This window comes from Saccoglossus kowalevskii, chromosome 1 (genome assembly GCF_978046115.1).
Source record: "Saccoglossus kowalevskii chromosome 1, keSacKowa6.1, whole genome shotgun sequence".
In the NCBI taxonomy this organism is placed as follows: Eukaryota; Metazoa; Hemichordata; class Enteropneusta; family Harrimaniidae; genus Saccoglossus; species Saccoglossus kowalevskii.
In genome coordinates this window covers 1,282,411-1,304,799 of record NC_140641.1, presented here as the reverse complement: position 1 = coordinate 1,304,799, position 22,389 = coordinate 1,282,411, and the positions used below count along the sequence as shown (strand labels likewise).

The window sequence follows — 22,389 nt, the reverse complement described above, 5'->3', positions numbered from 1 at the left end:
GTTCAACCCCAAGGGTTTATTGGAGCCGAACTTGGCTTGAGCCAAACGTATTGTGTAAACACAGCATATACTGTAGAACACGGTGAAATAGAACGTATTGTGTAAACACAACATATACTGTAGAACACAGTGAAATAGAACGTATTGTGTAAACACAGCATACACTGTAGAACACGGTGAAATAGAACGTATTGTGTAAACACAGCATATACTGTAGAACACTGTGAAATAGAACGTATTGTGTAAACACAGCATATACTGTAGAACACGGTGAAATAGAACGTATTGTGTAAACACAGCATACACTGTAGAACACGGTGAAATAGAACGTATTGTGTAAACACAGCATATACTGTAGAACACTGTGAAATAGAACGTATTGTGTAAACACAGCATATACTGTAGAACACGGTGAAATAGAACGTATTGTGTAAACACAGCATATACTGTAGAACACTGTGAAATAGAACGTATTGTGTAAACACAGCATATACTGTAGAACACGGTGAAATAGAACGTATTGTGTAAACACAGCATACACTGTAGAACACAGTGAAATAGAACGTATTGTGTAAACACAGCATATACTGTAGAACACGGTGAAATAGAACGTATTGTGTAAACACAGCATATACTGTAGAACACAGTGAAATAGAACGTATTGTGTAAACACAGCATATACTATAGAACACGGTGAAATAGAACGTATTGTGTAAACACAGCATATACTATAGAACACGGTGAAATAGAACGTATTGTGTAAACACAGCATATACTGTAGAACATGGTGAAATAGAACGTATTGCGGAAACACAGCATATACTGTAAAACACGGTGAAATAGAACGTATTGTGTAAACACAGCATACACTGTACAACACGTTGAAATAGAACGTATTGTGTAAACACAGCATATACTGTAGAACACGGTGAAATAGAACGTATTGTGTAAACACAGCATACACTGTAGAACACGGTGAAATAGAACGTATTGTGTAAACACAGCATATACTGTAGAACACGGTGAAATAGAACGTATTGTGTAAACACAGCATACACTGTAGAACACGGTGAAATAGAACGTATTGTGTAAACACAGCATACACTGTAAAACACGGTGAAATAGAACGTATTGTGTAAACACAGCATATACTGTAGAACATGGTGAAATAGAACGTATTGTGTAAACACAGCATACACTGTAGAACACAGTGAAATAGAACGTATTGTGTAAACAAAGCATATACTGTAGAACACGGTGAAATAGAACATATTGTGTAAACACAGCATACACTGTAGAACACGGTGAAATAGAACGTATTGCGGAAACACAGCATACACTGTAGAACACGGTGAAATAGAACATATTGTGTAAACACAGCATACACTGTAGAACACAGTGAAATAGAACGTATTGTGTAAACACAGCATACACTGTAGAACACGGTGAAATAGAACGTATTGTGTAAACACAGCATATACTATAGAACACGGTGAAATAGAACGTATGGTGTAAACACAGCATACACTGTAGAACACGGTGAAATAGAACGTATTGTGTAAACACAGCATATACTGTAGAACACGGTGAAATAGAACGTATTGTGTAAACACAGCATATACTGTAGAACACGGTGAAATAGAACATATTGTGTAAACACAGCATATACTGTAGAACACGGTGAAATAGAACGTATTGTGTAAACACAGCATATACTGTAGAACACGGTGAAATAGAACATATTGTGTAAACACAGCATATACTGTAGAACACGGTGAAATAGAACATATTGTGTAAACACAGCATATACTGTAGAACACGGTGAAATAGAACATATTGTGTAAACACAGCATATACTGTAGAACACGGTGAAATAGAACGTATTGTGTAAACACAGCATGTACTGTAGAACACGGTGAAATAGAACGTATTGTGTAAACACAGCATATACTGTAGAACACGGTGAAATAGAACGTATTGTGTAAACACAGCATATACTGTAGAACACGGTGAAATAGAACGCATTGTGTAAACACAGCATGTACTGTAGAACACGGTGAAATAGAACGTATTGTGTAAACACAGCATATACTGTAGAACACTGATATAGCTGCATGTAATTTCCATAATTTCATGGATTTGACTCTTGGCATGAATTAACATAATCTTAATTTAACGAAAGTGTCTACTATCTCATTGTGAGAATACACTTTACGTTAAATTAGCTGCATCTTGAATTAGTGAAATTACAGATTAGCTAAATAAGCTAAAATAATATGCTAAAAAGACATGTTTTACAGTATATGTATCTATATCAGATGATGTACAAGTTGGTATAGTAGCACATTAAATTAAATTGATAAGTTGTGGAAAACTGAAAACTCATGTTTTGTAAGGGAGTCTTCTGGCCTTTTATTTCATTACTGTCATCTTATTTTGTTTATTTACCTATCATTATAAGGTGTAATACTTAGTAATGTCCATTAGTTTGAAGTTATCGGTATATACAAATTTTATTTACTGGTACTCGCCAAAAAGATCTGACTAGATTAGCTGTTTAAGCTATTTTCAGATTCCTTTTATCTAATTTATTTTCTTTCCTTTGTTTTTGTATTTGTAGTTATTTATTCCATTTGGATATTAAAGATTATAATTTTTTTGCAATCATCATAAGCATATAGTTACCAGCACTGGTGTGAATTTCTCACTGTGATAGTACATGTAGATGCTATATTAGAAGATTCCAGAAATACAGAGTCAGCATTTCATTAAAACTCGTGTACCTGCTGAAGTTTTAACACAGAGGTGTGAGGCACCAAAACATAAACCCTGGGGTAAGGGGTCAAAATGGTCACCTCAGGTTTAACTTCATTCAAACCATTTTATATAATATTTATCGACCCAAGAAGTGTTTCTTTATTTACTATTTTCCTATCAACACTGGTCGGGTCATTGCAGTAGACTGGTGTGCTGCTCAAGTCATAGACAAAATAAATTTGATTTGTTGTCTACGACATGCATTCATAAAAACTTCAAATGAATGGTTAGTAAACAAAGCCCTGTAGCAAAGTGGCTGCTTACTTTAAATAAAATACCGGTTACTTTTTCTACTTCTTTTTGGTTTTGCCTACAAAACTATATCACATGTGTCATTTTGAGTAATTATGTAGTGAAAATAAGAATGGAATTTGAATATTTCAGAGTGACAGTTTAGTTGACCTTTAGTTGAAGCGTTAATACAGTCAAACCCGATTCCAACTTGGCCAGGTCATAACAGTCAAACTTAGCCAGAGGTACAGTACAGTACATGTAATCGCGTGGTGTGAAGTGGTTGAGGGCTTTATCTTCTTTCATGTTTGTTTTATGTGTTTTTATATAGTGTAATTTTATTTTCAGATACCAATTCATTGATATGATGTTGATTTCAATAACTCACATGGCTGCTATGTTGTTGGTTACAGTAACACATGTTAAAAAAAAAAGAAGAAACTAGCAGCCTGTCTGCTGATATAGCTCCGCTGTTTGTGATGCATACTCTGACTAAGAAGCAATTTAAACTTAATGCTAGCTGCTTTAATATCGCAAGACACCAACTTTCTTGATTTTGTTGCAGAGAATATTTTACTAAAAGTAGAGATTTGAAGATATCTTTACGAAATGTACAAATCTAATAGAGGTCTACCCAAGCTACATTTGTACAATTATCAAAGAATTTGGACTATTGGTTTTGAAGGACAAGTCAAAAATATGTTTTTTGATGACAAAAATATTTGCTAAAAATAGAGAATTGAAGATGTTGACAGCAGGTGAACAAAATGACAGAGGTCCACCCAAGGTACCCACAAATAAAGTTATAAAGCAATCAGGTTAGAGGTTTTCAAGAACAATTTATAAAAAATAGACCAATGGCCTGTTGCTCAACGGCTATTGTACAAATAATTAGTGCTGTACACCAACATACACCAAAAGGCAGTGAGTGAGACAATAAAACATAATGCTAAAAGTGGATTTTTTACAAAAATAACAGAAATATTCAATAAAATTAGAATCAAAGAGAGCTTAAAAAGAACTCCAGCGTGTTGCGAGAATAACATTTGTTCATGTTCCATGAAACAAACAAATCACTTGTAAAGTGAAACAGCTCATTTATCCAAACAGAGCATACACTTGCCATCTGGATGTATCATTCCATTTAAACCATGAGCATGAGAGTCAAATATAGCATATTTATCACTCTGTGTCTTTATTAATGCCGTATAATACATCTTCACTATTAATAAACATGTACTAGAATCAATAAACGCCTGAGTAACGGCATTTTTAAAAGTATAGTAAATATCAGACTTTGATTGTTCATCAACCATTCTTGTAAATGTTTTCATTGTATTGATATTGTACTCTAAGGGATGAAAAAACACCGACTTTGGTAACTCATCCAGCATAAGTATTCTTGGTGATTCGCCTTGCTTTAACAATAATTCTAAAATGGCTGAGTGATTGATACAAACTGTCACCTTTTTGCAAAATATTGTCTAAATCAATGGATGTGAAACTGTCCTGGGTACGAGAAACACAGAGAAATGAAAGTGCATTACAAGTACATTGTTTTCCTGCAGATTGTTCACTAAAAGAAAGACTCCCTTGATGTATATTGGCAAATACTATATTGGATGAATCTAGAGATCTAAAGTAGTTATTCTTCTCACATGGCACCATAGGTGGACTTGCAGAAACAGTACACGTGTTTGATGATAACGTTGCATTTGTTGTGGTACAAGATTGCACTGGACAAGTAGTACTTTCACTCGCGTTATTCCAAACAAGGGCATGATGTGTCTGGAAAATGGTTTGTTTGAAATCATGTGTTAGGTAAACACTGGTAGTAGAATCAGACTTGTGTGCTCGGCAAGTACCAGTAACAGAGTTAGAATCATGTGCTAGGCAAGCACCAGTAATTGCATTAGAATCGTGTAATGGGCAAGCACTAGTAAAAGTATTAGAATCATGTGCTAGGCAAGCACTAGTAATAGTATTAGAATCATGTGCTAGGCAAGCACTAGTAATAGTATTAGAATCATGTGCTTAGGCAAGCACTAGTAAAAGTATTAAAATCATGTGCTAGGCAAGCACTAGTAAAAGTGTAAGAATCATGTGCTAGGCAAGCACTAGTAATAGTATTAGAATCATGTGCTAGGCAAGCACTAGTAATAGTATTAGAATCATGTGCTAGGCAAGCACTAGTAAAAGTATTAGAATCATGTGCTAGGCAAGCACTAGTAAAAGTATTAGAATCATGTGCTAGGCAAGCACTAGTAATAGTATTAGAATCATGTGCTAGGCAAGCACTAGTAATAGTATTAGAATCATGTGCTAGGCAAGCACTAGTAATAGTATTAGAATCATGTGCTAGGCAAGCACCAGTAATAGTATTAGAATCATGTGCTAGGCAAGCACCAGTAATAGTATTAGAATCATGTGCTAGGCAAGCACTAGTAATAGTATTAGAATCATGTGCTAGGCAAGCACTAGTAATAGTGTTAGAATCATGTGCTAGGCAAGCACTAGTAATAGTAATAGTATTAGAATCTTGTGCTAGGCAAGCACCAGTAATAGCATTAGAATCATGTGCTAGACAAGCACTAGTAATAGTATTAGAATCATGTGCTAGGCAAGCACGAGTAATAGTATTAGAATCATGTGCTAGGCAAGCACCAGTAATAGTATTAGAATCATGTGCTAGGCAAGCACCAGTAATAGTATTAGAATCATGCGCTAGGCAAGCACCAGTAATAGTATTAGAATCATGTGCTAGGCAAGCACCAGTAATAGTATTAGAATCATGTGCTAGGCAAGCACCAGTAATAGTATTAGAATCATGTGCTAGGCAAGCACCAGTAATAGTATTAGAATCATGTGATAGGCAAGCAGGAGTAATAGTATTAGAATCATGTGCTAGGCAAGCACTAGTAATAGTATTAGAATCATGTGCTAGGCAAGCACCAGTAATAGTATTAGAATCATGTGCTAGGCAAGCACCAGTAATAGTATTAGAATCATGTGCTAGGCAAGCACCAGTAATAGTATTAGAATCATGTGCTAGGCAAGCACTAGTAATAGTATTAGAATCATGTGCTAGGCAAGCACCAGTAATAGTATTAGAATCATGTGCATAACGTCTCAAAGTATCACGTCTCAATGGGTCATGCTTTTTTATTATACTGAGCCTATGATGCTCAGTTTCATCAGTTACCGGAGTCTTCTGCAAAAGAAAAAAGGAAATATTAGCAAAAGTATTTTAGATGGAGCATTTTGACGAAATAAATAATGCTCTTTAGTCCAGCTTTAATTGGCCACCATACACTACTTTTACAAATTGACAATAAATAGCAACTTTCAAACTACAGTACCTAAAACAAGTCATTGAAAATGACACAGTTCTCGTTAAATTTTTGAAAGTTCTCTTTGTGCGTGTCCTTGGAACTTGAGTTCCAAGTGGCGTATACAACAGATTGTTTAATTACATCAAAACACATGTTCCGTTGTAGCAGTAATATGGCCAAAATAAAAACAGAAGTTATTCGGCCATCTTTGATCTGATTATGAAACACACTGATATGTATGATGTGCCAAATACAAATGAATATGGTACATAAATTGTGGAAATATAGTAGTAAGGCCAAAAAGTCAGATGGCTGTCAATCGGCCATCCTTGACCAGATTTTGAAACAAATTGTTATGGACATGCATCCTAACATGTGTTTTTTAACAAGAAAATATCACTTTTTACCATAAAGTGACAAAAATATTCATAAAAATTAGAGAATTGAAGATATCATCATGAAATGAACAAATCTGAGAGAGGTCCATATGTAGTACCTATATATGTAATATCAAAGCAATTGGACTTGTTGTTTTTAACAAGAAGTCGAAAATATCACTTTTTACCAAAAATGACAAAAATATTTACCAAAATTTGAAAATTAAAGATATCATCATGAAATGAACAAATTTGAGAGTGGTCCACATGTAGTACCTATATATGTAATATCAAAGCAATTGAACTTGTGGTTTTTAACAAGAAGTCGAAAAAGTAAAACATTGACACGGACGACGAACACCGGACAATCACTCATATGATAAGCTCCGCTCGACAAAGACGACAGTGGAGCTAAAAAAAACAAGATGCCTGCCAGTCGACCATCTTTGATCCAATTGTGAAATAAATCATCATGGACATGTATCCTAACATGTATAATCTATGTATCAAGTTTGAATGACAACTGACAAAGCATGTCCAAAATACAACATTTTCAAAAACAAGATAGCTGCCAGTCGGCCGTTTTGAATCGAATCGCCTAAACCACTGCATGTGCATATGTCCCACATAAGGTACTACGCACACATGCAAAGAATGAACGGAATCGGTCCACAGGATTCTGAAATAAGACTGACGCACGAACGGACAGATGCACAGACGGACGAACACATGGATGGACAGACTCAGGAACTCACGGACGGTCGGGGACATGTATTCTAACATGTATGGTATGATACATGTACTAAATTTGAATGAAAACTGACAAAGCATGTCAAAAATACAACATTTTCAAAAAAAAAGATGGCTGCCAGTCGGCCATCTTTGATTCAATTGTGAAATAAATCGTCATGGTCATGTATCCTAACATGTATAATCTATGTACCAAGTTTGAATGAAAACTGACAAAACATGTCCAAATACAACATTTTCAAAAAACAAGATGGCTGCCAGTCGGCCATTTTGAATCGAATTGCTAAACAACTGCATGTGCATATGTCCCACATAATGTACTAGGCACATGCAAAGAATGAACGGAATCAGTCCAAGGGATTCTGAGATATGGCTCCGGACAGAAGCACGGACTGAGACCGAATTATAAGTCCCCGTTTTTGGACTTCGTCCGAACGGGGACTAATAAAGTAGATACAAGTAGAATAAATAACAGACAGACTTATACTGTGTACAATTATCCATCAATTCCAAGAGTCATATGTGTAGTACTGTGTAACAGTGATGCATTACTGACAATGAATCTGTGTACATATTGAGACTGGGCTGAAAGATTGAATTCAGTTCATACCCCCTGATTATAGGTGGTAAATTTGGTGATTAAGACTTTAATAATGATTACAACACCTCTACATATACATAAAGATATATTTCCTTGTGACTTGTGAATTAATAATTGACGCCAAATAAATGAATAAATAAACAAGTCATTGTCAATGACACGTCCCCGTTCCGTTCATATTTGAGTGACATATACATTCAAAGCAGATCATGACTGAAATGCACCTGCATATGTACAACACATTGTGCTAAATCTGAACAAAATCCATCCATGCATAACTGAGATACGGGTCCGGAATGGTGAAAATGTGCGATTTCAATGCATTTTCGGCCTTAAAGCGGCCCCCATTTGGCTATCGTTAATGAGATCATGAAACAAATGCACATACATATTTGTGACATGATGTACCTTGTGTGTGTGAAGTTTGAACTTGATCAATCCAGACATGTCTCGGATACGGATCCAGAACTGAATTCTTTAAAACAAAATGGCCGCCAGTCGGCTATTTCGAACTTGATCCAAAAAAAAAAATTACGTGCATCAAGGTCCTATTATGTTTAATGTATGTACCAAATTTGAATGAAATCCGTCCATGCATAACTGAGATCCGGGTCCGGAATGGTGAAAATGTGCGATTTCAATGCATTTTCGGCCTTAAAGCGGCTGCCATTTGGCTATCGTTAATGAGATCATGAAACAAATGCACATACATATTTGTGACATGATGTACCTTGTGTGTGTGAAATTTGAACTCGATCAATCCAAGCATGTCTCAGATACGGATCCAGAACTGAATTCTTTAAAACAAAATGGCGGCCAGTCGGCCATTTCGAACCCGATCCAAAAAAAAAATGACGTGCATCAAGGTCCTATTATGTTTAATGTATGTACCAAATTTGAACAAAATCCGTCCATGCATAACTGAGATCCGGGTCCGGAATGGTGAAAATGTGCGATTTTGATGCATTTTCGGCCTTAAAATGGCCGCTATTCGGCTATCGTTAATCGGATCATGAAAAAAATGCATGTGCATATGTCCCATATAATGTGTGATGTATGAGTGAAGTTTGAACTTAATCGGTCCATGCATGTTCGAGATACAGGTACGCACGGACAGACGGACGCACACAGGGCAAAACATAAGTCCCCGTTTTCGGACTGCGTCCGAGCGGGGACTAACAAAGCTGCACCATATGCAACCAAATGGTTCCACCATCCAAAACACATACTTATATCTGAGTAACTTCAGAAAATTATCACCGCAAATAAGTAAAATAAAAATTGATATTTAAAATGCATTATCACAACACAATTCTGGGTGCTGCTAATAGCCTATAAAAGTACATAGGACTCTATAGGAACATTGTATGTAATACATCTTTCTGCAGCTGTGACTGGCCTACGCTCAGCTAAACAGCCTGGCAGCTGCAGGTTCATGCGTAGAGTAAACGTACAGTTCGCCGCCCCTAAATCTGGGGGCACTTGATTTTCACGCAGTTCTACTTAATTTCATAACACTAAATACGATTGAAGCATAATATACGTTATTGCATGCTATTTTTTTTAAAACAAATGAAATGTTCAAGAGATTACTTGGACGTGAATTTACAAATGATGAACGACAAAAAATCCACCATGGCCAATGTGAAAGAAATTGATCACAATGCCGGGGGGAAAAAATAAGTGCATATTTTTGCCGAACTTTTATTCAAACTTTTATTTTATGCAAATTAGCCAATTTTTTGTTTTTATCTAAATTAGCTATTGTGTGCCCATAAAAACAAGTTTCTTCATTTATTTTGCCAGATTTAGTGGATGACCAGAACAGAAATCAACTATTATCACAAACTTGCGATTAATGGTCACTCTTAATTTTAAGTTTGAATGAAATAAACAACTGGGATGATGATAATCTTATAAAAGGTAGTCCATTGCCAAAGAAAGAAAAAAATATTATGCAAATTAACTAATTAGTATGCACGGATGTCAGCCAAAAACTAATCAGGTCTGCGCATTAGCCCAGAAGTTTCGTCAAAATCCGAAAAGCAGTTCTTGAGATAATGGTGGAACAGACATACATACACACATACATGTATACATACAGAGTAACTGCAAAGACTCCCATTGTGCACACAGGAGTTAAAAATGGCAGTACTAATGTACATGTATACTATTTGTTATATTTTGAAACAAATACGGAAAAGTGTAAATAATATATATTGATAAACATCAATAGTACAACATGGACGGAAAACTGTATGTTTACTCTACGCATGAACCTGCGTAGTCGTAGTCGGAGCTGCTAAAACTGTATGTTTACTCTACACATGAACCTGCGTAGTCGTAGTTGGAGCTGCTAAAACTGTATATTTACTCTACACATGGACCTGCGGGTCCCAGGCCATATAACCCAGCGTAGTTGGAGCTGCTAAAACTGTAGCAATAATGCATCCTGTTAAGCAAAGCACTACACACTGACACTACACACTGTATCAATTATACTTATAGAAGACATATTTTTTCCTCCAATATTTAGAACGTGGCATATTACTATATCTGAAAAGAAACAAGCACCTATGGTTGATTTTACGATTAAAGCTTTGTCAAAGAAACACATTTACATTTCTTATCAAACAAAAATACTGTAGTGTTAGACATTTATACTACCGGTATTATATACTCATTTTTTTCAATCATAAAAATCACTTGGGACCAAGGCTGACTTCCACATGTTAACAAAACATCGACATCACACTCGTACATTACCTTTCTCTTTTCGATGCGAGGATTGGCTCATCCATGGAAGAATTTCAACCCAATAATGGATCCAATCGACGTTCACCTTTTATCGAATCGATTTCTAGACAGTACGTTCAGTATAACCACAATTACCAAAAAACACGGTGGTGTATAGCTTGACATAGTTCGATCAATGTCTTCAGACTTCACAAAAGTTTTGCAAAAACTAGTACCAGTCAACAACACACTTCGAATAAACAGTATTTTTATGATATAAAAGACAAATGTCGATGAAATTTACTTCCTAGGTCTATTCACGTAACTTGGATGATTTATTTATGATATGATCATTTCGACGAGTAGCACTACATCACAGTCAGCTGGCATCGGTGTCACTGGGTGTATATGATAGACCCAGTGACACCGATGCCAGCTGACTGTGCACTACATATATGGCTGTGTTACGAGTACTACAAAACCCTCACCACAGCCCTCGTTCGATTGACCAAGACCTCCATGCTCCAGCAAATATTCTTGGTATGCAATCACGTGATGTTACCATGGAAAACGTTTGAATTGGCAAACAAAATAAAATACTTGCATGCAACTCATAGAAAACCACAAGCTGATTTCGCCAGACCGAACGTTGGGGCTTAGTGACGTCACATGCAATGTTTACATTTTTTTATCGTGGCAGAAGCTCGAGGTGGAAATAAAACTCTGGCGAGCGAGAATGCCACAACTTTTCATTTAAATTTGTACTTTTAAATGAAATATTGCCAAACAACCACACAAAGTTGTCAATGGAATAATAAACACATGTATATCTCACACCAAAGCATTGGAAAAGGGGGTTAGTTAAAATTCCATTTTTAACCAAAAATGACAAAAATATTTGCCAAAATTAGAGAATTAAAGATATGGCCATGGGATGAACAAATCTAGTAGATGTCAACACAAGGTACATACACATCAAGTATCAAAGCATTCAGGCTACCGGTTTTGAAGAAGCAGTCAAAAATAGAATTTTTGACCAAAAATGACAAAAATATTCGCTATAAGTAAGACCATTGAACATATCCACAAGAAATGAACAAATCTGAGAGAGAACCACCCAAGGTACCTTCCTAGAAAGTTTCACAGCTATACAGTTTGTGGTTTTAAAGAAGAAGTTGAAAATGTAAAGTTGACGATGGCGATGGACGACAAACGCAGATGGACTTCGTCACCAGCGGAGCTAAAAACAAGCAGCCTCTCCGCTGTTAGCAATGCACATTACAATTAAAGAACAGAAGATATCATTAGAAAATGAACAATATGTATAGTATCAAAGCAATTGGGCTTGCGGTTTTTGACAAGAAGTTGAAAATATCACTTTTTACCAAAAATGACAAAAATATTCACCAAAATTAAAGAATTAAAGATATCATTACAAAATGAACAAATTCGAGAGAGGTCCACATGTAGTACCTATAGATGTAATATCAAAGCAATTGGACTAGTGGTTTTCAACAAGAAGTCGTAAATATCACTTTTTAGCAAAAATTACAAAAATATTCATCCAAATTAGAGAATTGAAGATATCATCATGAAATGAACAAATCTGAGTTAGAACCACATGTAGTACCTATATATGTAATATCAAAGCAATCAGACATGCGGTTTTTAACAAGAAGTTGAAAATATCACTTTTTACAAAAAATGAAAAAAATATTCACCAAAATTAGAGAATTAAAGATATCATTACAAAATGAACAAATCTGAGAGAGGTCTACATTTAGTTCCATATATATGTAATATCAAAGCAATTGGACCTGTGGTTTTCAACAAGAAGTCGTAAATATAACTTTTTACCAAAAATTACAAAAATATTCATCAAAATTAGAGAATTGAAGATATCATCACGAAATGAACAAATCTAAAAGAGGTCCACATGTAGTACCTAATATATGTAATATCAAAGCAATTGCACTTGCGGTTTTTAACAAGAAGTCGAAAATATCGCTTTTTACCGAAAATGACAAAAATATTCACCAAAATTAAATATAATTAAAGATATCATCACGAAATGAACAAAACTGAGAGAGGTCCACATGTAGTACCTATATATGTAATATCAAAGTAATCGGACTTGAGGTTTTTTACAAGAAGTAGAAAATATCACTTTTTACCAAAAATGACAAAAATATTCACCAAAAATAGAGAATTTGAGATTTTGACATGAAATGAACAAATCTGAGAAAGAACCATCCAAGGTACTTGCATAACAAATTTGAAAACATTCTGACTTGCGGTTTCAAAGAAGAAGTTGAAATTGTAAAGTTGATGCCGATGACGCCGCCGACGGACAATCAGTGATATGAACAGCAAAACGAACATTGTTTCAATTTGTTACAGTGCTGCTTTATTTTACCGTGACTTGACTTGAGTTTGTCGGTAATAAAACATCTACTACAGATAAAATAAGTTGTTACAAAATATTACATTAACACCCAACCCACCCATTCACCAACCTATTTAACACCTAACTTACTGCTGTATTAAACAGTTTATGTTTTCTACTGATAGTGCTCAGTACCACAATTTCAACATAACATAAAAACTTGCATTTTTCTTCTTGGAGTTGTTGTTGAGTTTGTATCAAAGACAAAGTTGTCATTGAGGTTGTCTCAAAGGTAAAGTTGTTGTTGAGGTTGTCTCAAAAGTAAAGATGTTGTTGAGGTTGTCTCAAAGGTAAAGTTGTTGTTGTTGAGGTTGTCTCAAAAGTAAAGATGTTGTTGAGGTTGTCTCAAAAGTAAAGATGTTGTTGAGGTTGTCTCAAAGGTAAAGTTGTTGTTGTTGAGGTTGTCTCAAAAGTAAAGATGTTGTTGAGGTTGTCTCAAAAGTAAAGTTGTTGTTGAGGTTGTCTCAAAAGTAAAGATGTTGTTGAGGTTGTCTCAAAGATAAAGTTGTCGTTGAGGTTGTCCCAAAGGTAAAGATGTTGTTGAGGAAGTCTCAGTGAAGTTTTATAGGTAATAAGTACAGGACAATCAAGAAGCAAATCACCTTATTTAGGATGTAAAGTTCTGGTGGCCGGATGGAAGTGAGTTTTTGTTGAAATTATGCCGCCAAAGCAAGATTTCCAAAACGAAACAACAAAATGTCTTACAGGGTTTCGCAACCCAATCATCACGTGACCAAGTTTCGGGAAAAATCGGAACACGAGAGCAAGGTGAAAGCGATGGTGAATCTCCCAATATGCATGACGAGGCCGATCCGGACTTCCAATCGTATATAAAAAACGCTCTTAGCAGAATTGAGAAGAAGGTGGACGCGCTTAATGAGGAACAACACGCTATAACTGAAAGATTTGAGAATATGGAGAGGAAGCAGGTGGATTTCGAGAGAGCGTTAACTGCATCATCAGATAAAATGACCACATTGCGCAATAGCCATGAGGCGGTAGAAGGCAGACTCGGTGAATTAGATAGAAAGATCAAGGAGTTGGAAGCCAAGACCAGGGAAAATGAGGAAGAGGCGCTTCGGCTTGCTAGATACTCAAGAGCTTTCAACCTTAGGTTTGGTGGATTCCAGATACAGCAGGGCGAAAACTGCATGGAAATAATTGCGGCTTTATTAAAGGAGAAGTTGGGGTTCGAGAGCGCAGCCGCCATGATCGAAAACGCACATCGAGTTGGGATAAATGGTCGCCGGAGCGGTGCGAGGCCTGCACCTCATATAATCGTCAAATTCATGAGGAGACCGGACTGCATCGCTGTTCTACGAAAAGCCAAAAGTTTATTAAAGCAAGATGAAATATTTGCAACTGAAGATTATATGCAAGCTGATTACAAAAGGAAATGTGAGCTGCGTCCAGTCATGCAGAAAGCATTTGAACAAGGTAAACGTCCACGTTTTGCTAACGGTAGACTTTTCATTGATGGGAAATTATTTAAGGACTGAAGATATTTCGGCTGACAGGCAGTGTCCCAGATTTGGATGATTTAATGAACGCGGTAGGCTATTTTCGCTTGTCGTGGTGTACGGGGCAGTAGGAAACTTTCGAATGAACTGTTGTTTCTGTACTGTTATTTTGAACGGAAATATGGTTGGTGAATGGCGAGTTTTGAACTTTTGAACAGTAATGTTATTTTTAATATATGTTAATCTGAACTTGTAGAGTTATGCGGTTTGAGGGTTGTTGTTTTTTTGAGAAAAGCGTTTGTTTCTTTTAAAGTTGTTAAAAGTTACGCCCAAATGAAGAAAAACTGTACATAAATTTTCTGAAGAATTTACTCAGTGAGATCAGGGGGAGCATGTCAGACCCAGATATCCAAATTGTGTGTGGGGGGGGGGGGGGATCACAACATTGTATTGGACATGGTTAAAGATAGGAAAGGTGGTAACCCCCAGAAATGGGTTCGTGTTTCGGAAATGTTTCATGGCTTTTTGGAGGCGGTTGATCTGGTAGATGTATGGAGAATTGTACATCCGGAGAAGAGTAGCTTTACATGGAAACGCTTTAATCCTGTATTGATCCAAAGTAGACTAGACTATTTTCTGGTAAGCCAGTCACTTACTAGTGATGTAGTTCAAACAGAAATTGTTCCCTGTGTGCTGTCTGATCATTCGGCGGTCGTCATTAGCTTGAAATATGACGAAACTGTACGTGGTCCTGCATATTGGAAATTGAATACTAGCTTATTGAGAGACACTGATTATATTGAGCTTATTGAAACCCAGTTCCCTAGTTGGCTAAAAGAAGGCAAAGATATTGAGGATCCGCGTATGATATGGGACTGGCTTAAATATTGTGTTAAGAAAACCTCAATAACTTTTAATAAATAAAAAAAGAAAAAACAAACAGTAAAAATAGAAAATCTGGAGCGAAAATTAACAAGACATGAGTTGTCACAGTCCCCGTTATTTGATTATAAAGTAGTACAAGGAACATCTGCAAACAGGTGAATAAATATGTACTTTTTGTGGTTACGACTCATCATAAAGTGATTTCCGATGATCTAGTTTTGTACTGACAACTAAAAACTTCCACTGACCCATGTTCAGAATCTCAGAGTACACAAGTGCAACAAAACTATTTGTCATACATGTATACTTGCTCAAGAAACTGCATTCATAAATCTGAGTGAACCTTGATGTACATGACTTCCTTGTTAATCAGGTCTTAGTATATTACCAGGACCTGGGTTTGTTTCAACATCACCACTGGGCATCAGAATCATTCTCATGTTGTCAAATACAATTTGTTATTAACACAGTAAGGTTTATTATTTAAAATGTATTCATTGTACATTGTACATTGAACAACATCTGTTAATTTAAACAATTGTAAAAAGCTATGTTTTCAGAGCAAGTAAAGGTTGGTCTGCTCATAACCTTCAATGGAGAAGTAACAATAATTGTTTGAAGTCTTTTTAGTGCAGTGATATTATTGCATTTCAATTATTATTAATGGGTATAAAATACTGTAAACCATTTAATTTTGACTTCTAGATATATTCAGGATTTTATGAAATTTGTGTACAACATTTCAATAAAGTCCCTGACACTCCATGTTGTAGGAACCCAGAAAAAATTCAGTTCACAGCACCACTGTAAAAAAAAAAAAAAAGTTTAAAATGGGTATAGTCAAAGATATGTGTATATATGGGTTCATAAGACATATGTACCAATCTGAGTTGGTTCTAGAGATTAGTATCGCAAGATTTTACTCTCTGTGATTCAATATCAGTCCTATGTATAACGCTGTGTTGATCAGGCGAACTAATTGACAATGGCCCTACAGGTATCACTATGAAATCACAGTAGTTTTGTATTCTTCTTGCATTTCGACCATGGAAAAATATTTGTTTTTGAAAGTGGCCGAGTTATTAGAAGAAAAACAGAAACTATTTTTTTAGTATGAATTCTAGTAACTGAAATGCAGGATTGAAAAAGAACAAGACAATACGCAGGATTGATAAACCTTCCGCGAGCACTCCTGAAATTTCAGATCATTGGTACCATGTTTTTGGATACATTCAATGACCTGATACATAAAACCACATTTGTTATTGCTCAATCACTTGACCCTGTATGGCACAAGATTGCAAGCTTCTATCATAAAATTGGGTTATTTATTTGATGCAACGAAACATGCATGCACAGCAGACGGAAATTCGTTTGAGATATTAGTACTGGATTTTTGTATTCAGTTTTCCATTTCAACCACCATCATCACTTAGTAAGCTGTGATCGCGCATTGGGATACAGACTGTGCATAAATGCGCAGTGTAGTGTCATCAGAAGACCGATTGTTTGAGAATATTTTGCACCATTACGCCATTTCAAATATTATATTAATTCACAGACAACAAAATAAAGATTTTCAATAACATATAAGTTTTCCCACAGTTTATGATTGTATGGCAATTACATGGCTTTGCCAGTTTTACTTTGGAAGAAGTTGAAAACAGGTAACAGGAAGGGGCTACATGACTACATCTTTTTTTTTTGAATTTTAATCAAGCATAATTTTTTTAATTTTTTTTTTTTACAAATGTCTATTTCAGGGCAACAGAAACAAAAACACTAAATGTGTAGGTAGGCATTTTAACAATTGCACAATTAATATTGGATGAAAACGTCATTATCGATATAAATCATAATTCTGTTCAAATTAAAAATAAGATCACATTTAATTTAGTCAGTTTTCATAATGAAATGCATAATAACATGTACTTATAAATTTGAATAAGGTTCAACAGCCTTTTCATTTAGTGCCAGTTTATACACCATAAAACCTCTGGTTTAGGTGTCACACTCAGAGAAGAGTGAAAGGCCTTTGGTTCATAGGCATCGCGAAATGTTGGAATTGAATACCCCCAAAAAATTCACATACTGTAACATGCACTATTTTTTATATAATCTTGTTGATAACGAAAAGTAAAGTATGTTCTAAAAGAAGTTTCGAATAAATACAAACACGAATACATTGCTTAGTGGTTAGTACCGGTAGCAAATGATCACGGTAGCACAATCTGGTCATTCTGTGTTTCGCAAGTGAATAACTTATTTGTTTTCGAAGTATTGCAATTGTTGATTATTATTCAGTAATGATTATAATAACGCACAAAAATTTAATTCCTTGAATTTTTATGAATTGGAAGTAATATTCAACTTAGTTTCATTGTAAACAAATGATTTCGGTCGAATGTAAATGCTCGATGCGATACGATATCCGATATGTTTCCATTTACACGTGGCTCATTCAGTGACCTCGTGGTGAACGCAACACGGTAGTAGATTTACCGATGTTCTAGCAAGATCTTTATGCTTTGATTTTGACGGGGAAAACGGCATGATTTTTTTTTAATCAAAAAATTTGTTGTTTTCAAAAAATAAACTGAGCATTCAAAGAATAATTTAACATTGTTCGCAGAAATAACAGCTCATTGTCGAAACGAAGCTTACCCATTCGGGCTATGACTACGATAAATTATTAATTAGACTCTTTTAGGCGACAGGAGTGAATGAAATTTTTAAAACTAGCGCCGAAGGCGCATATTAGTTTTTATGTTTATATAAGAGATTGCATACTTACCTTTGGTTAATGAAATTTTAATTTCATAAACAAATGGGATAATTGCCAATTATCATATAATACTGGTTAAATAAAATCGAAATAACAGTGGATAGCTCCCGTAGGGGGCGTCCTTCCCCTGTCATCTGATTTGCATACTTCCAGATCTTTTTGACCACGATATTGATTCGTAGCTATTTATCTGGGGTGGTTTTGGGTGGGAAGGTAAGTATGCAATCTCTTATATAAACATAAAAACTAATATGCGCCTTCGGCGCTAGTTTTAAAAGTTTATTACAGAGTATTGCATACTAACCCCTTTGGTTAATGAAATTTTAATTTCATAAACAAATGGGACAGATTACCAGAGAATATCTCTTGGCAGATAAATACTACCCCACCTGATTATGGAATTGAAAAAATTCCATCCCCCCAACTGTATAACTCCCGCTAACTGAATAATTCTTGCAGTTGCGGAAAGTTACATGCCCTATTGTTTCGTTACAACTTGGCCTGTCACTAGGTAGTCTAACGAGTGTAGGCCCTGTGACTCGGCCGCTAGGTCTTTCAGGTAATAAGAGAGAAAAGTGTTGCTAGTTTTCCAGGACCCGGCTGCTAGCACCTGGGCTAAAGAAGCTCCGCTAGCAAATGCCAGTGTATTACCTATGCCTCTTAAGTCATGCATCTTGGCAGTGACTTTGCCTGCCTCTGTGCTCAAATACTTATCACTATAAGCGTGGTAAACTGTCTCTTTTACCCATCTCGCTAACGTGAATTTCGACGCCGCTGAGCTTTGTTTACCTTTTTGGTAACAAACGAACATCGACCTTTGACCCCTTCTGACCCCGGAAGTACGTTTCTTATAATAAGCTAGCGCACGTACCGGACAAAGAATTCTGTCTTGTTTTTCATTGGAAATATTGCTCAGTGCCGGGATAACGATCGGAGTCGCCGTCTCGTGCAGTTTCTGATTTTTTCCTCTGAATTTTACTGATGTCATTAAAATCGCTTTATCGGGATAAAACACCGTAAAATTGTCTTCAAATGACAGAGCGTGTATTTCGCTAACTCGCCTCCCTGAAGCGAGTGCTAGTAGAAAAACAGTCTTTTTCGTCCAGTCCTGTAGTGACACCAATTCCTTCGGTTCGTATGGGAATTGTCGTAGCGCTTCAAGGACTACTGACAAGCTCCATGCAGGTGCTTTGTACCTCTCAATGGGGCCCGCCTGTGTAATAAAGCCCTTGAACAGATCGGAGATTGTCGGGTCATCCGAAATGTTTTTGTCTAGGCTTAGTTTGAGTACAGAGTTGATCGCCGATTTATAGTTTTCTACTGTCCCCGGTTTCAACTTTTTTTCGTTGATCAAATAAGAAAAAAACTCCGCTACTTGGGGCAAAGAGGGATAGAGTGGATGTATATCCCCTGCAAGACACCAATTACGAAATTTTTCCCAGTGGTATTGATACAATCCATTTGAGGAATCCCTAAGCCCGGCCGTCGTTGTTTGCGACACTTGGCTTGAAAACCCTTGCGCAATTCTAAATTGCTGGATAGTTTCCACACGTGAAGTTGGTACAGCTCCGGGTTGGTTGGTGTATAACCGCCGGGTTGTGTCAACGTGATTTCTTGTGGCAGGCTTCTCGGATGGTCCGTTAGCAGAGACAGCAGTAACGGAAACCAAGTCTGAGACGGCCAGTTCGGTGCCACTAGAATCATGTGCGAGTTCTCCGATTGTTCCAGTTTTTGTAACGTTCGGTGGATCAATGGAAATGGTGGGAATGCGTAACTGAACATTCCGCCCCACTCCATCTGAAGTGCGTCCCACGTCAGTGACTGTTTGTCCGGATAACGCGTCACAAAAACGGGACGTTTTTTGTTTTCCGGTGTTGCAAACAGATCTACCTGGGGTTCCCCCCACATGTCGAACACTAGGTTTACTGCCGTCTGTGACAGCTCCCATTCTGTGTCGTCGTAGGGTTTCCCCCGGGATAGCGAGTCCGCTACACACCGTTTTGGACTCCCGGTATATGTTTGCACATCAGCTCGACTTTGTTTTGTGCACACCACTTTAGCACTGCTACAGCATGGTCGTTTAACGACTGTGATTTCGTTCCCCCTTCCTTGTTGAGGTAAGCTACTACAGTCTGATTGTCGGATCTTATTAACACGGCCCGGTTTTTTACCGCTTTTTTGAAGGATTGCAGGGAGAACTGCACCGCTAGCATTTCCAGTCGGTTTATGTGAAATTTCCTTTGTTTTTCGTTCCACTGACCGTGTGCAATCCCGTCCATGCAGTGCCCTCCCCAGCCCGTCATGGATGCATCCGTCACCAACGTTACTGTCGGTTTCGCCTTGTCCATGGGAATCCCCGCCGTGAGGTTCTTGAGGTTGCCCCACCACGGAAGTGATTCCAGAAAGGCCGGTGTGAACAGTACCGGTTTTTCGTATTTTATCCCGTCCTTTGATAGTCGCATTTTTAACTGTGCGTCTAACACTAGGCGTTGGATCGGTCTGGACTGTAGCGCCGCTCTCGGTACTAAGCCCCTCATCGAAGTTAACATCCCCACTAGTCGCATTACCTGGCGTAGTGTGGCTTGTTTTTGTTTTAGAAATGATTGTATCATTTTTTGTACATTGTCGATTCTGTGCTGGGCTGGTCGGATCATGCCTTTCTCCGCATCCAGTTCCATGCCCAGAAAGACTATTTTCTGCGTCGGTATTAATTCTGATTTTTCCATATTTATCAGAAAACCTAGCTTTAACAGTAGACTGACAGTCCGCTCGGTTGATTGACAAATCAGGTTCCGATTTTGACTTTTTATCAGCCAGTCGTCTAAGTAGGGGTTGACGTCTGCTGCGTTCTTGTGCAGTAACGCCACCACTGTGCGTAGAACTTTTGTAAACAGAAGTGGGGCTGACGTCAGGCCGAAAGGTAGGACGGTGTACTGATACGTTACACCGTTCACCACGAATCGTAACAAGCGCCTGCTTTCTGTGTGTATTGGTATGTGCAGGTAAGCGTCGGTCAAGTCGAGGGACGTCATCCAGTCCCCTTTTTGAATTGACGCTCTCACTAGTGCCGGAGTTAACATTTTGAACGTTTCTTTCTTCACAAATTTGTTCAACTCCTTTAAATCCAGCACCAGCCTGTACCCACCGTTGGATTTCTTGACGGGAAATAACCTCGAGATGAAAGAATTTTTCGGGTTTTGTACCCGCTGAATTACCTTTTTTTCGAGTAGTATTTCCACGCTTTCTTTCAGTATTGTTGACAGAGTAGAGCCCGGTTTCCCCGAAATACATGTTCTTTTTTTGCATTTCGGTTCTTTTATCAACGGTATTCGATACCCGTGTGTTATTATCGATATCACATACGGATCGTTTATAGTTTCTTTCCACCGGGGAATACATTTCTGCAGACGCAGTGCCACCGGCGTCGAGGGACTCACCAACCCTCGGTCGCTTGTGGCGGTATACATTGACATCGCCGATTTCTCCATTTCCCCCTGGAGTGAATGCGGCGTTATATCCCCGTTTAACGTCCTTCCCCCCCTTTTTTTCCAACCTGGAGGGGAGTAGGGACTCTGCCTTACGGGTTTCTGTTTTTTCACCGGTCGATGCGTCATTCTCCCTAGGTCCACGCATTCGGCCGGTTGTTTGTTTATACGATCGCCCACCGACCTGAGGTGCGGCCGACCGTGTTTTTGTTGTGCACGATTGAGTTCCCGCCATCCTGGGCACTGAACAAAATCGCTTAATGCACGATGTTTTGCACGACTTGGTTCCCGCCGACCTGGGCACTGAACCGAATCGTTTAATGCAAGTGGTATATGTGTAAGGGGATCTGTGGTTTGATTTGTTTGACAAAAATACTCGGAGACTTGAGTAATATTTGACATGTTTAATCGCACCTTGTTTTGATACATTACCATATTTGCTGACGTATAGTCAGGAAGACTTTTTAGTGTTACCAGTCTGTTT

The 22,389-nt window shown here is 37.3% G+C and overlaps 1 protein-coding gene across 2 annotated transcripts in view; it reads right to left on the bottom strand.

Annotated features, from left to right (window-relative positions):
• Window positions 1-22,389, bottom strand: part of LOC102805680 (leucine-rich repeat and calponin homology domain-containing protein 2-like) — a 210,610-nt gene that overhangs the window by 164,544 nt on the left and 23,677 nt on the right. The window lies entirely within an intron of this gene.